Here is a 16,483-nt window from a genome sequence, read left to right as displayed (position 1 = left end):
ATTTGCCCAAGGTCACCTAGCGGGCTTCATGTGTAAGAGTGGGGGAACAAACCTGGATTACAACATTAGAGTCTGCCACTCATGTGGAGGAGTGAGGAATCAAGCCCAGTTTTCCAGATTAGACTCCAGCACTCTTAACCATTACATCACACTGGGTAGCTTATTCTGCTCAGCCCACGGCATCCTAGGAAGTTGAAAAAGTAGCATATGTTCTTCAGGTGGAGTTCTCCCTGTGTACGGTATATCATGCATGTTTTGTTTTGCATACCTGTGAGATCTTCCCAATCAGTATCTTCACAGCACAGCAGCAGTGGCACAGGAGGTTAAGAGCTCGTGTATCTAATCTGGAGGAACCGGGTTTGATTCCCAGCTCTGCCGCTTGAGCTGTGCAGGCTTATCCGGGGAATTCAGATTAGCCTGTACACTCCCACACACGCCAGCTGGGTGACCTTGGGCTAGTCACAGCTTCTCGGAGCTCTCTCAGCCCCACCTACCTCACAGGGTGTTTGTTGTGAGGGGGGAAGGGCAAGGAGATTGTAAGCCTCCTTGAGTCTCCTGCTTCTTCTTCTTCTTCTTCTTCTTCTTCTTCTTCTTCTTCTTCTTCTTCTTCTTCTTCTTCTTCTTCTTCTTCTTCTTCTTCTTCTTCTTCTTCTTCTTCTTCTTCTTTGGTTGAGGGCCAGAAATACCTTGAAGGTCTGTTTCTCATACTGTATGTGCCACACGCAGCTACATTTTGTCTTCCTTCTCTCCCCCTTCCCTTTCCCCCACTAGGACTGATGTCTTTAATCTGAGAACCAGGCCTACTTACGCCACATCTTTTCCTACAGTGATTGGTCAGTCTGTTGCAGAGTCATCTAGAGGTAGAAGACGCCATCAATATTCATGGTAGAAGCGGAAGGTGCCATCAAGTTACAGCTGACTTACGGGGTCCCATAGGTTTTTCAAGGCAAGAGATCCTCAGAGATGGTTTGCCATTGGCTTCCTCCATGCGGGCTGAGAGAGTTCACAGGGACCTGTGACTCGCCCAAGGTCAACCAGCAAGCTTCTTGTGGAGGAGCAGGGGAACAAACCTGATTCTCCAGATTACAGCCTGCCATTCTCAACCAATACACCACTCAGTTGCCCACTCAAAAACGAGCCACTTCATAATTCTTTACTGACAAAGAAAGCTGCCTTATATTAAATCAGACCAAGGTCAATATTGTCAACTCTGATTGGCGGCAGTTCTCCCAGGTCTCGGGATGAGGTCTTTCAGATTGCTCTTATCTGAAGGTTTTAAATGGAGATGCCGGGGATTGAACCTGGGACCTTGTCCATACCTAGCAGATGCTCCATCATTGAGCTGCAGCTCCTCTCCACAGCTATTCAGTGTCTCAGGTCTTTCTGATCCTTTTAAAGTGATCCTCAGGGCTACCTGATCCTTTTAAATGGAGATACTGGGGATTAAACCTGCAGAGACTCTGCCCATGGGTTTGTATACAGAAAAATGGCACCTACGGCTCTCAAACTTTTCCCCTCCAACCTCTTGAGAACTGAATGTTATGCCCTCTGAATGTCTCTTTCCTTGACCTAGATGGCCCAGACTAGCTTGGCCTCATCAGATCTTAGAAGCTAAGCAGGGCAGGCCCTGATTAGTACTTGGATAGGAAACCCCCATGGAAGTCCAGGGTCATTCCATGAAATCAGGTATCAGCAACCAAACCAACCCTGGTTAGTACTTGGATAGGAGACCTCCATGGAAGTCCAGAATCTATTACATAGAATCAGGTATCGGCAACCAGGCCAGCCCTGGTTAGTACTTGGATAGGAAACCCCCATGGAAGTCCAGGGTCATTCCATGAAATCAGGTATCAGCAACCAAACCAACCATGGTTAGTACTTGGATAGGAGACCTCCATGGAAGTCCAGGGTCTATTACATAGAATAAGGTATCGGCAACCAGGCCAACCCTGGTTAGTACTTGGATAGGAGATCTCCATGGAAGTCCAGGGTCTATTACATAAAATCAGGTATCGGCAACCGCCAGCCCTGGTTAGTACTTGGATAGGAGACCTCCATGGAAGTCCAGGGTCTATTACATAGAATCAGGTATCGGCCACCAGGCCAGCCCTGGTTAGTACTTGGATAGGAGACCTCCATGGAAGTCCAGGGTCTATTACATAGAATCAGGTATCGGCCACCAGGCCAGCCCTGGTTAGTACTTGGATAGGAGACCTCCATGGAAGTCCAGGGTCTATTACATAGAATCAGGTATCAGCAACCAGACCAACCCTGGTTAGTACTTGGATAGGAGACCTCCATGGAAGTCCAGAATCTATTACATAGAATCAGATATCAGCAACCAGGTCAACCCTGGTTAGTACTTGGATAGGAGACCTCCATGGAGTCCAGGGTCTATTACATAGAATCAGGTATCGGCAACCAAGACAGCCCTGGTTAGTACTTGGATAGGAGACCTCCATGGAAGTCCAGAATCTATTACATAGAATCAGATATCAGCAACCAGACCAACCCTGGTTAGTACTTGGATAGGAGACCTCCATGGAAGTCCAGAATCTATTACATAGAATCAGATATCAGCAACCAGGTCAACCCTGGTTAGTACTTGGATAGGAGACCTCCATGGAAGTCCAGGGTCTATTACATAGAATCAGGTATCGGCAACCAAGACAGCCCTGGTTAGTACTTGGATAGGAGACCTCCATGGAAGTCCAAGGTCTATTACATAGAATCAGGTATCGGCAACCAAGACAGCCCTGGTTAGTACTTGGATAGGAGATCTCCATGGAAGTCCAGGGTCTATTGCATAGAATCAGGTATCGGCAACCAAGACAGCCCTGGTTAGTACTTGGATAGGAGATCTCCATGGAAGTCCAGGGTCTATTGCATAGAATCAGGTATCGGCAACCAAGACAGCCCTGGTTAGTACTTGGATAGGAGATCTCCATGGAAGTCCAGGGTCTATTGCATAGAATCAGGTATCGGCAACCAAATCTGAATATCTCTTTCTTTGAAAGCGCTTTTGCACATAGGAATTGCTCTTTGTCTTCTGGACAACAATTTTCCCTTTTGTCACATAACAGCATTCCTTTGCAGAATGGGAGGAAATTCTTATTATAGTTCAGTGTTCGCTAAAGCCTCTGAACTAAACAATTAAAAAAGTCTGAATAAATGAAGTGGAAATAACAACTGAGTATATTCACTTTGTTCTTTCTCTGATGCTAGCAATTCCTAAAATATAGACAGACTTTGTGGGTCCATCTGAAACAGAGTTATGCCTTTCTAAGTAAGTCTTCTGAGGTCGTAGACACCAAAAGAGTGTTATTCTGCCAAAGTTCGCACTGCTGAACTTGGAAACCGGGCCGTCGAGCTTTCTGTTCAATTCTTAGGAACCCCTGATTCTCATTCCCTTACATGAAGCCCTACACAGAAATGTAGCAGTGGCAGGGTTTGTCTGTGGAGAAATGTTGACGACAACCCTGGCTGTACCTGTTGTTATGGCGATGTCTGTTTTGCGGAACATTCGGAGACCAGCGTTTATGACTTTCCCCCTAAAAACAACAGCGCAGCTCTGGTGGCGTCTCCTTAAAACCGGAGTGTGTGGTTCCACAGCCTGCCAACCACATCCTACGCTGGGATTAGCCAAGTAAAACTGTATTTTGGTTTCAGTGCTGCTCGCTCTGAGGAAACGATGGTCAGGAGGAGATTCGGGCCAAAGTTTATGTTGACTTTAAGCGGAGGCTGTCATGAGACCGGGCTCTTCATTCTATAGCTGAACAACAAATAACGCTTTTCCCAGCTACGTCCACGAGACCTTTTTCAAAAGAACCTTGTCCTATTCAGAGATGCAGAACTTGTGAGGAGACCGCTAGTATGAATCAGGGTAGTGTTACCGTTTGGCAGGCAGTGTGAGATAGTGGTTTGAGTCTCAGACTGGGATCTGGGAGAGCCAGGTTTGCATCTCCTCTTTGCTGTGGGAGTTTGCTGGGTGACCTTGAGCTAGTCGTACATTCTCAGCATCAGCCACCTCACAAGAACAACAACAAGAAGAATTGCATTTATATCCCCCCCTTTCTCTCCTGTGAGGAGACTCAAAGGGACTTACAAGCTCCTTTCCCTCCCTCCCTCACAACAAATACCCTGTGAGGTGGGTGGGGCTGAGAGAGCTCCAAAGAGCTGTGTTGGAGTGCACAAGGTCACCCAGCTGGCATGCGTTGGAGTGCACAAGCTAATCTGGTTCCCCAGATATGCCTCCACAGCTCAAGTGGCAGAGCGGGGAATCAAACCCGGTTCTCCAGATTAGAGTGCACCTGCTCTTAATCACTACACCATGCTGACTCTCCAAGGTTGTCGTCATGGGGATAAAATGGTGGAGGGGAGAATGGTTTAAGAAGAGTTTGGATTTATATCCCCCCTTTCTCTCCTGCAGGAGACTCAAAGGGGCTTACAATCTCCTTGCCCTTCCCCCCTCACAACAAACACCCTGTGAGGTAGGTGGGGCTGAGAGAGCTCCGAGAAGCTGTGACTAGCCCAAGGTCACCCAGCTGGCGTGTGTGGGAGTGTACAGGCTAATCTGAGTTCCCCAGATAAGCCTCCAAAGCTCAGGCGGCAGAGCTGGGAATCAAACCCGGTTCCTCCAGATTAGATACACGAGCTCTTAAGCTCCTACGCCACTGCTGCTCCTTGGCTCCTTTAAGCCCCCTTGACTCCCCATTGAGGAGGAAAGTGGGATATAATGAAATAAATAAATAAGCCAAACATTTTTCTAGTACTGCTTCTGCTTAACGTTTTCTTGACCTGCAAAACCCGAGCACCTGAAGTGTATAGAATGCCTGCGATCAATTTCCTGCCATTTCCAAGCAAAAGGAATTGAGGTTGCTGATGCCGAGAAAGATCTTTCTTTGCCTGGGACCCTGGAGGGCGGCTGCCAGTCAGAGTAGGCAACTCTACACAGAAAGGTCGATCGGCCGTCTTAGTGTAAGGCAGCTTATAGATCCATCCGATATACAAGTCCTTGTTGGGCTGGGTGGGGCTTATCAGATAGGGGGGAAAACTGGATCTATCTAGCCACCGCTGAGCTGGAATGCTTTCCTTAGCAAGGAACATTTTTTGCCACACACAGAGAGGTTGCAAGAGAGGGTATCAGATTATCAGAGCAAACTGACAGCATTCCATTTCCTCATCCTGCCTGTGGAAGAAAGATCTCCTTCTCCGTCTAATTCCCCAAGTACAAGTGTTTGATGCAAAAATCCCAATCAGCAATATTTTTGTCCAGATTTGCCCATTTGTCAAGTTTATAGCAAATCAAATGTCTTATTTGGTTTCAGCAGCTAATTCGGAACAAAAGTAGCACATGTGCCAATATTCATTATTTACTAGGAATGGTCCCTATTTTCTGGCTCCTGTCCTTAGTAAACAACTCCTAGCCATCTTTTGCCTTTGTGGGATCAGTCATGTATCTAGGGTGGAATGAGGAGGGCAGATGCCCTGGGCCCAGCTTGAGGGGGGGGGGGTACCGGGCAGCCCAGACCCACCTGACCCACTTCAGAAAGATCCACTCAAGAGGTGCAGCAGGGTCGGCTGTGCTTGCCACTGCCTATGTCTCTCTCTGCCGGCCTCTCTCTCACGCTCATATTGGAACACAGCTGTCCCCAAACCCCTGAGCTTCGTTTCTGGTGTGGGGCATGCCACTTTGGAGCAGCTGTGGAGGGGGGCAGAGGACCATGAGTTGCAGGTGTAGGTTATGCAGTCATCTGGATCATATTTTGTAGCGTAGAGCTACCTGAGTAAGCATACTGCATGGTAACTGCAGAAAGGGAACCAGCTTGCAGATTCAGCTTTGCACCAAATGGGGCTGCTGGTCTCACGTAGCTGGGACAGTAATTGCGGGTGAGGTCAGTCTGTCACAACACACATGAACAGAGGATCTGTGGCATTTGACTTTGAGGTCGTTTTGGTGCATGATTCCTTCACCTGCCCCCCACGAAATAATACTGCCCTCGGTAAGTATGGAGAAACACAAGAATTTTATGTAAGTGTGGTGGGGCTCAAGTTCTCTCCCAATGGGAAAAAGACCAAGGAAAAACAGGGAGATCTTCATAATCTTTCTAACTAATTTGGGGCGAGAGAAGTTTGATTCTCCCCGCCCCCCACGATTTAAGGATTGACCTGCAATTGATACCAAGGACATTGTTATTTCCGGAATTCAGGTTGGGGAGTGGAACCTTAGAGCAAAAGTGGTTTTCTGACCTTTGGAGTAAGATAAAGTGCAGTGTCTCTCAGTATTATTTTCTCTGGTTGTAGTTGAATTTGGCTTATGATAGTCCAATCCTGACTTATGATGATCCTGTGGTGCTGTGGGTGTTAAGTGCCAACAAGTCACTTCCAAATCATGGTAGGTGCTCAGACCAGGTGCTCAGGAGCAGCAGCAGCAGAAGGCCATTGCTTTCACATCCTGCATGTGAGCTCCCAAAGGCACCTGGTGGGCCACTGCGAGTAGCAGAGTGCTGGACTAGATGGACTCTGGTCTGATCCAGCAGACTAGTTCTTATGTTCTTATGTTCTTATGGTAATCCTCTGAATCAATTGTCCTCCAAAAATGTTCTCCCATTAACCACTTTGCTTAGGTCTCCCTTTACAGAGCCAATCCATCTCATGATGGGTCTTCATCTTTCCATGATGTCTTCAACTTTTCTTAACATTATTGTCTTTTCAAATGACTCTTGTGTTCTCACAATGTGATCGAATTTCAATGGTATCTGTGGAGAAATGGCTCCTCCTCCCTTTTTTTCTCCTCCCCTTCTCCAATTAGGTATCATAGATTTGGAGGACTTAGAACTTCCAGAGGAATATCAGGAAGAGTTACCTGACCTAGGGGGAAAAGGTATCTTGACCCTGCCTGACCAGGTCAAAAGGGGGTGGGGTCTGAGAACTGATAAAACTCTAGGAAGAAAGGGGCAAGGTCTCTTCTCTTTCTCTTTCTGCTGGGTCACAGAAGGGAGCAGACCTCTTGCCGGGGCTGTGAAGAGAGCGGCCATTTTTGAACCATGTGCTCATCCAGGGAGCTCACTCAGCCTGCCAGGTAATGGAAACACTCTGAGAATTGCAACCTTCTAAGCTTTAAGGGTCTACCCTGTTTTCAACAACTGCTAGGGTATGTTTAGGGAGAGGGACAGAAGATTTGTGTTTACATCTCCCTTGTTTTGGAAACCCTTGCTCAATCTGGTGCAGTGCTAAAATATACTTGTAACTATTTTATTTTTAATAAATACTTTTAAACCTTAGATGTGGAGAACAGTTTTCCATACCACGAATGCCCCACCATCTTGGATGCGCAATCTAAATCGGAGGGGGGAGGAAGGCTGGCAGCTGGTGAGCAGCTTTTCCTCTGGGACCTCCTGTTTGCCGTGTGGAACCCAGGCAGTGGTGGAATCCAAAAATTTTAGTAACAGGTTCCCATGGTGGCGGGATTCAAACAGTGGCGTAGCGCCAATGGGGCTGGGCGGGGCACGACGGGGGCGTGGCCGGGCATTCCGGGGGCGGGGCATTAATAATTTCCCTTTTACTGTAAAAAACTCTTACTGTAAAAAAAAAGTTCCTAATTTCCAGCTGGTATCTTTCTGTCCATAATTTAAACTCATTATAGCAAGTCCTATTGTCTACTGCCAACAGAAACAACTACTTCTCCTCTAATTGCCTGCCTGTCAAATACTTAATACTTTCAAATACTTGATTTTGTTTCTAGAAATCAAAAGAAGGATACTTTCCTTAAACAAGGAACTTTACCATATTTCTAAAACATGTTTTTTAAAACAGCCCAACAGGGAGAATTATCCCGTTTTCTACCTTTGCTAACCAGCCACATAGGAAACAACAGGACTTTGTGATTTTTGGACCTAATGGAATTTCTAACGGAAAAGCAGACCCAATTAGTAACCCCCTCTCGGCACACACAAATAATTAGTAACCCACTCTCGGGAACTGGTGAGAACCTGCTGGATCCCACCTCTGAACCCAGGAGAGGGGAACCAAGGGAAACTGAGGTTAGGCCTCACGGTTGGAGTTGGGGAGCCCTGACCTTCCCCAGTGGTCAGTTCCTCAAATGGTCAGGTGGTGGCAGCGGTTTACCCAGAGAGAAAACTAGCCCTCCCCAGGAAAAGTTGGCAACCCCTGGGAAAGGCTTGGGAACGGAATAGGGTGTGCCAGGCAAAGCAAGCCCATTCCGCCACAGTCTCCATTTAGTCATGTTAGCCTATAGGGCTTTCAACACAAGAGACCATCCAAGGTGGTTTGCCATTGCCTGCCTCTGCATAGCAACCGTGACCTTCCTGGGTGAGCTCCCAGCGAAGGACTAACCAGGGCCAACCCTGCTTAGCTTCCAAGATCTGACAAGATCTGGCTAGCCGGGACCATCCAGATCAGGTCAAAAGACATACAGAGGTGCTTGGCCATTGCCTGCCAATGCATAGCCACTTTGGACATCTTCCGGGGTCTCTAAGGTTATCAACCTCCAGGTGGGAGTTGGAGATCTCCCACTATTACAACTGATCACTTGGCGACAGAGGTCAGTACATCTTGAGGAAATGGCCTCTTTGAACTCACTGAACTCACTCCCCTCACCAAACCCTGCTCTCCTCAGACTCCTCCCCTAAAATCTCCAGGTATTTCCCAACCCGCAGACGGCAGCCCTAGTGGTTTGCCATCCAAGTACTGATCAAAGCTGTCGTCCAAGTCGGGTCCTCAAACAGAGATATTTTAAACAATTGCTAGGCATTTTCCGCATGGACCAAATATCCTGGGATGGGGAGGTGAAACATCCCACTCTGAGCATGATTTTTGCATGGCTTCCAGTCCTTAATTGGGCCCCGCGAGATTTCCCTTATCCTGGGGTATTAAAAAATTGCTAAATTGGCGGTTCTTTTCAAAAATCTTGCACTGATCCCGCTGCCATGCAAACACTGCAGGAGAAGGACCGATTTATTTGGCAGCCAGGAATCATTTTGAGAAGATGAGTGTAGACAAACGGGACAAACGGGAGAAAACGTTTTGCAAACTTTTTGGGGATCTGTGCAGAAATGGCCTATGAAACCTGAGGGGAGCAAGAGAAACTTTATTTCAACCTGGTTATGCTGTGATAGTTGTTCTGTCAGAACCAGGCCGGCGACAGAAATGCAGAGTGAAGTGACTGTGTCCATGTTTTGTTAGTTGGGGGAAGAAAGGCTCAGTGCTAATACAACCAGACCAAAGATCCCTGCAGAGATGTTATTTTGAGACTCTGTGCCTTTTGAGTAAAATGTTATTTTGTTTGGAAAATATTTTTTTTATTTTATTTACTTAGCTACTTTATTTATATCTCTGTTTACTTTATATTTCTCCCCGAGGAGGAACCAGAGTGGCGTTCTGCTCTCCTCCACTAGATTCTCACAGCATCCCTTTGAGGCTTTCAAAGTATGACCGGCCCAAGGTCATCCAACAAGTTTCCACAGCAGAGTAGAGATTCGAACTTGGATCTCCCAGATCCTCGTCCAATCACTACACCTTGCTGACTTTTACTCCCTCACTGCTCTTTGCCCTTGCGCTGCTACATCAGGGTCCCCCTCATATTGAGGGGCCCGCCGTCCCCCTTCTTGGGGTAGGTTTTAATCGGGGTTTTCTGGACGCCTCTTGTTTATTTATTTATTAATTATTAACCGCTGTTTTATATGAGTTTTTCAGATGTTTTATTGATTATTAATGAGATGGAGCCTATGTGTTTGTGTACTGTATATGATTTGCTCCTGTTTAATACTGTTTGAATTTTGTTGTTCACCGCCCGGAGCCCTTTGGGGATCGGGCGGTATAGAAATGGAAGAAATAAATAAATAAAATAAAAAATAAATACTCTGAGACATAGGGCTGAAGGTTGCTAATAAAGCCAATAGCACTTACTGAGCAAGAAGCACCAATTAAAACCCAGTTGCCATGTTAACACTTAACAGTGTGATCCAAAGTGAACCAGGTTTGTTTCCCCACCCATTCCAGCTGGGTGACCTTGGGCTAGTCACAGTTCCCTCATAACACTCTCAGCTCCACCTACCTTACAAGGTGTCTGTTGTGGGGAAAGGAAGGAAAAGGAGCTTGTAAGCCACTTTGAGTCTCCTTACAGGAGAGAAAGGCGGGGTATAAATCCAAACTCTTTTAAGCAGAATTACATCCTTTTAAGCCCATTGACTACAAAGCCTTAGAAACATGTAACTCTGCTTGGGATTGCACATCTACCATCTCCACTGATGAATCAGTTAACTGAAACAATTGCTGCATCCCAATGTTCATTAAAAACAGCGCTGCTGAATCGTTCGGGAAACCTCTCCCTCCATCTGCTTGAACACCGGGAAAGGACATCAGAACAAAAACACCAACCTTTCCTGATGTGTAATTATTTTGGATGGAGCTTGTAAACTCAATGGCGGGAGGAAAAGGCCTTGTTGTTCCATTTAACCCCAAAGGGTTTTCGTGTTCCCTGCGGCCCCATTTCTGCCCCCGATCACCGTCTATGGCTTGCCTTGACCTGCTAGGAACAACACGGCATTTTTTTCAGTAGGGCTGGGGAAATGCATTTCCTGATCCACCACAGATGCCGAGAATTAGCAGTGCCTTCACAGGGAATTCCCACTGTTTAAATAGGTTTAACCTTGTGCTGCATTTCTGGGCCCACAAGTTTTGGTTTCCCCCCATGGAGACCCCCCAAAAGCCAATTAATGAGAGAAGGACCCTCGAATGCCGTTCGCAGGGCAGATGAAAAGCAATCTAACAGCTTCCCTCCAGCACACTTGCATTCTTGATGCTAATTAAGTCATAACGATCAAGGCGCCCAGTGTTTCCCCAGGATTAATAACTGACGGGGAGGAGCCGATGACCCCTAGACAGTCATTAAGCCCAAGGAAAAAGGCCTCTCTGAAGGTGGCTGTTGCTAACAAAAAAATCTCTACTATGAAAAACATCGTAGAAACGTAGTAGAAACATAAACTCAAACCTTTGGTTGTTTGGTGTCATGTTTGAAACCAAAAATATTCCCCGAGCTCCAGGCGAGAGAACTACCATGCAAGCACTTACGTAAACAGTGAAATTTAATCGATAAAGTGCAAATTATAGCATGCAAATATAGCTATAGGGTATCACAATCCGACTCTTGCATTCTCCACGTGTATCTGAGTCAATATAACAACAGAGCATCTCTCTTCAAATACACCAGTAACAGAGGCTGATTCCGCACGGGCCAAAAACAGCGGTGTGAAAACAGTATAAACCCTTTCACACCGTTTTAAACCCTTTTACACCATTATCACACTGTTTTCACACTGCTGTTTTTGACCCATGTGAAATCAGCCAGATAGTCTTATAAGTAATGGCAATACCACAAATCCAAAGGATTTTTAGCGTCAGAGATCCTGAGACTCCAAGCTAGGGGTGGCCAACTTATGGTGCTCCAAATGTTCATGGACTACAATTCCTATCAGCCAGGGCTGGCAGGGCTGACAGGGGCTGATGGGAATTGTAGTCCATGAACTTGGCTAAGCTTCTAAATAACTCTAATGTTGAAATCTCTGAAGCTGTTGCTATATTTTTACTCGGTGTACTGCAAGTTGTGCAATAATGATCTTATTGTATTTGAAATTCTTGACACCGGTTTTATGCCTAAGAAAGGTTTTGGATTTGGATTTGGTAGTCCATGAACATCTGGAGCACCATAGGCTGGCCACCCCTGTTAAGCAGTAGGTTCCTAGCACAGAAGTCCAAACGGTTCTTTGCAAAATGGCCAAAATGTTCTGCTGAAGTGGGGGAAAGCAGGTGAGACTGCCGTGGGGATTCGGTTTGCAGAAATAGATGTACTGAAAACTTGTCAGGGATACCCTGAAACTGACTGGAGGATGTTTTGTTGGGCTCAAAACATTGACGTTGGGCCTAACACAGAAGTCCTATTGATTTCAACAGATCTTCCTCCCCGGTATTTAGAATGAGAGTGAAATTGATCCCTGCATTTTTGCTTAAAGCAAAACTAAATTGAACTGGGAGGTTTCTGCCTGATGAAATATCTGCAGGAAGTTCAAAGAATTTCAGTCCACACAGCGATGTTTCTTCGTTCGTTCTTAAAGCTGCTAGGATAGAGTTCTAAAGTTGTGCTTCTAAACTCAGTTAAGCATTTCTGGATGAAGGTTTTGTGTGGATTTCCTTGTGGCAATTTCTGCACAGCCCCAAAACTCTCAGTTCATCTTTGACAGATGTATTGTTGTTAGCTGTAACAAGGCCAGTATCTAGCGTTAATTGGAAAATGAAGGATTTGGCAAGACACGCTTTGGAAAGTTGCACTAAAAAGTAGCCCCACCAGTCCGCATTCCTTTGGAAACCAACCCCAATTTCGACTTTCCAACAATCCATCAGTGTCCATTAGTAAGCACTGAGAATACAGCCCAACACAAGAGAAAATTCCCACACCGATGCAGCTGCTTGCGGAAAAGTTTCCTTGTATACTACAACAAGTATTGTCTTCCATTGAGGAAGGAAAGAGGGTGGGATGTTGGCCTGGTGGAAATGAATAACCATTCCAAAGTAAATTCTGCCTCCCCCCTCGGCCCCCAATTCTTGCTGTTCCCGTTCACCACGGCAGTCTCTTGGTCTAAGGTTTCACACTGGCCTATTTCTGATTAGCCAGCCTAAACTGGCATCAAGGGGCTATCATCTGTCGAAACATCAGTAGACGAAACAATTGACAAAGCGACCACTTGAGAATGTTGAGCAAACTGGCTAAAACGACGTGAAAGGAGTTAATGTGCGACCTGGCACGCCGTGCCAGTCCGAGCCGTGAGAACCACTTATGTGATAATTGGCCCCTCACAATATCTTCTGCTCTGTAAAACATTGTCTCGAGCTTGTCTTTCAGCACAGGAATCAATCCCTTTGAAACACGTTGAAATAAAAAACCCGCCCCCCCTCCCGAGCTCCTGCCTCTCTCCCAGGGAGGAATTCCAGTGGGGGAAAACGGTCGACGCTCTCTGCCCGTTTACAAGCTGTTTCAGATATTTCCCGGCAAACACAGGATCAATGGAGGGAAATAGGTGGGCATGGATGAGGCATCTTTTTGGATTTAGGTCAGGTGGAAACGTTGTATTTTGGGGAGGAGCTTCTCAGTCCTTCTCTATATATGTTTCTAAGGGGTGGGATTCTTCTGGCGATGGCTTCCTTTGATTTAGAACTGGGCTACCCCTCAAATGTTCAGTATATCAAAAATATCAATGTGTGATCAGGTTCTGACTGAGGGGAACTCCTCAGAAGCACACAGAGAAATCTGAGAGGAATCGGAGACAGCCATAGAAAGCCATAGAAGAAAACACTTCCAACACTTCCAACACTTCCAACATGAGTTCTGGCTCACAAAAACCGATGCTGTATTAAATTTTGGCTCATTCCGCATGGGCCAAAAACAGTATAAACCCTTTTACACCATTTTAAACCCTTTTACACCGTTTTCACACTGCTGTTTTTGGCCCATGCAGAATCAACCTTTGTTAGTCTTAAAAGTTCCACTGGAGTCCTGTTTCATAGCAGGGAGATGAAGATATGAGGTGCCTTCTTCCATCCGTGCTCTACTGTTCTTTCTCTCTAGCTCCTCCTCTTTGTGGCTTCTAGAAACTATTAAATGACAAAAGAGAACGGAGGAGACGTAAACAATTAAAGATAAAGAAAGGATGCCTTCTTTTTGGCCTGATTTGACTAAAACGCCATTTGTCTCACCATTCTCCCACAAAGCTGACAAGAAAAATGGCATTTTAAAAGCATATGAACCTTTCTTTGAATTCTGCAAAATGGGAGTGGCACCATAGCAAAGGACAACACCACAGATATGGTTGCCATAATGGGGTGAGACCAATCATGGAAAGTTGGAAGGTTGCACAAAATATTGGGAGCCTGTGAGCTAAGCATCCTTCAGAGACGGAAGCAGCTCCTTGCAGAAGCCAAGGTGGTACCCACTAGTTTCTTCTCAAGCATCTACTGTTCCAAAGGAGAGTCAAGAAAACCAGTATCAAGTCTTTGGTTGGAAGAAAAGGCAGTTTGGTTTCAGTTTTCAAAGGAAGCTGGCTCTATGGCACATGGAAGTTTGGCATGTAGAAACTAAAAGTCCACTCTATGGTCAACCCTTTTACTTGTCTTTTTTTAGTGGTCTGCAATATCTGTAAAACTCTCCTCCAACACAACATTGCAAATGAATCAAGAAAACCGATTCATTTGAAATGTGTTGGAAAAGAGTTTATAGACACTGTGGACCACAAAAAAGGCCAGTAACTGGATTCTAGATCAAATCAATCCAAAACTGGGGTGTTGTGTGGTTTCCGGGCTGTATGGCCGTGTTCGATTAGCACTTGAAATACAGCCTGGAAACCACACAACACCCCAGTGATTCAGGCCATGAAAGTCTTCGACAATACAACCCTAAACTCTCCCTAGAAGCTAAAATGACTAAACTGAGGCTATTGTAATTTGGTCCCTTTACAGGGAGACAAGAGTCAATGGAAAAGACAATAATGCTAGGAAAAGTTGAAGGCAGCAAGAAAAGAGGAAGACCCAACTAGAGATGGATTCACTCTATAAAAGAAGCCAGAGCCCTTAGTTTCCAAGACCTGAACAAGGCTGTTAACCATAGGATGTTTTGGAGGACATTAATTCATACAGCTGCCAAATGTCAGAAGCCACTTGAGGGTACTAAACCCACAGAGATACATACGGACAATGGAGGGTGGTGGTGTTTACATAGCTGTGACACATCATCCAGGAATTAGTTTAGAGCTTTTTTAGTCAGTTGGCTGTTACGGACTGGTCTGAAGCTCCTGCTTTTGTTGTTATAGTCTACAACAAACCCTTTGGATTTTATGCCCAAGTATCAGTGGGCACTTGAAAACACACTGTTGAGTGCCATGGCTGTGCCCATGAGAGCCTCATTCAGAACACGGGTTTAAAAACACCTGAATGCATATTTTTGCCCTGTGGAACTCATCTTCCTACCTTCCTTCCATTGCCTTTACTGTGTCTACTTAAACCTCGCAAAGCAGGGACATGTCTCAATAGTGAGTGACTCAATAGTGAGTGACTCTATGCATTTTGATATGTCTATTCATGCAGATGTGTTTAAATTATATCAGTGGCATTCCGCTCATGGGGTGGGGCCCTGAGGTAGGTTACAGAGCCCAGTCTGCTTCCTTAAAAGCCCCTTGAGAGCCAACATGGTGTAGTGGTTAAAAAGATTCCAGTCTGAAGAACCGTGTTTGATTCCCCGCTCCTCGACATGAGCTGCGGACTCTTATCTGGTGAACTAAATTGCTTCTCTGTTCCTACATGTGAAGCCTGCTAGGTGACCTTGGGCTAGACAAAGTTCTGTCCATTCTCTCTCAGCACCACCTACCTCACAAGGTGTTTGTTGTGGGGGAGAGAAAGGGACGAAGTTTGTAAGCTGCTTTGAGACTCCTGGTGGTTGAGCAGCAGATTCTTATCTGGTGAACTGGGTTTGTTTCCCTGCTCCTCCACATGAAGCCTGCTGGGGCCAGTCACAGTCACAGTTCTCTCCAAACTCTCTGAGTCCCATCCACCTCACGAGGGCATTTTCCTCATGGCCAATATATCCTGGGATAAGGAGGTGAAACATCCCGTTTTGGCCATGACTTCCTCATGGCTTCCAGGTCTAACTTGGGCCCGCCCCGCGATATTTCCCTTCTCCAGTCCCTTTCAAACAATGATAAAATTGGCACTTCTTTTTTTAAAAAAACCATGCCGCTCCCACTCCCATGCAAACACCGCGGGAGATGGACTGGTCTCTTTCCTTGCCACTTGCAGCCATTCAAAATGTTGGGAAAACAGGACAGTTTGTGCATGCGCAGCAACATCGGCGAGAAAAATGAAACTAAACCGGGAGCTGTGCAAGTTCTTCTTTCCGGCCTGAACGCACTGATGGGCTGCCGTGCAGAGGGAGATAGAAACATCCCAGTATGTGTGATCCCGGTTTTCCCCTGGGATATTTTGTCCGTCCAGAAAACGCCACGGTGTCTGTTGTGGGGAGGGGAAGGGAAAGAAGTTTTTAATCTGCTTTGGGGCTCCTGACAGGAGAAAACATTGGGGTATTAGTCCAAACTCCTCCTCCTCCTCCTCCTCCTCCTCTTCTTCTTCTTCCTTCCACCTTTTTCTTTCACCTTCTTAAGTGGAAGTTTCCTTTGGTTGAAGGAAAACTTCCAACTTTGCTTAGCAGAGAGATGAGATAGGATCCACCTCCATGTCCAGAGACATATGATAACTACAACTGGTGCTAGTCATCTACCCTGTACTTCATAAGGTGGAAATACATTTGAGCTGTGTTCCTGTCCCCGTGCCCACTCAGAACACGTGGTGTCTGAAAAGTGGTCTCAGCTGCTAATTCAGTTAGGGATGTTTTGTGAAGTTGGAGCCCCTATTTTGCCCATAATGG

This window comes from Sphaerodactylus townsendi, linkage group LG01 (genome assembly GCF_021028975.2).
Source record: "Sphaerodactylus townsendi isolate TG3544 linkage group LG01, MPM_Stown_v2.3, whole genome shotgun sequence".
In the NCBI taxonomy this organism is placed as follows: Eukaryota; Metazoa; Chordata; class Lepidosauria; order Squamata; family Sphaerodactylidae; genus Sphaerodactylus; species Sphaerodactylus townsendi.
Note: the sequence above shows the minus strand (reverse complement) of the source record.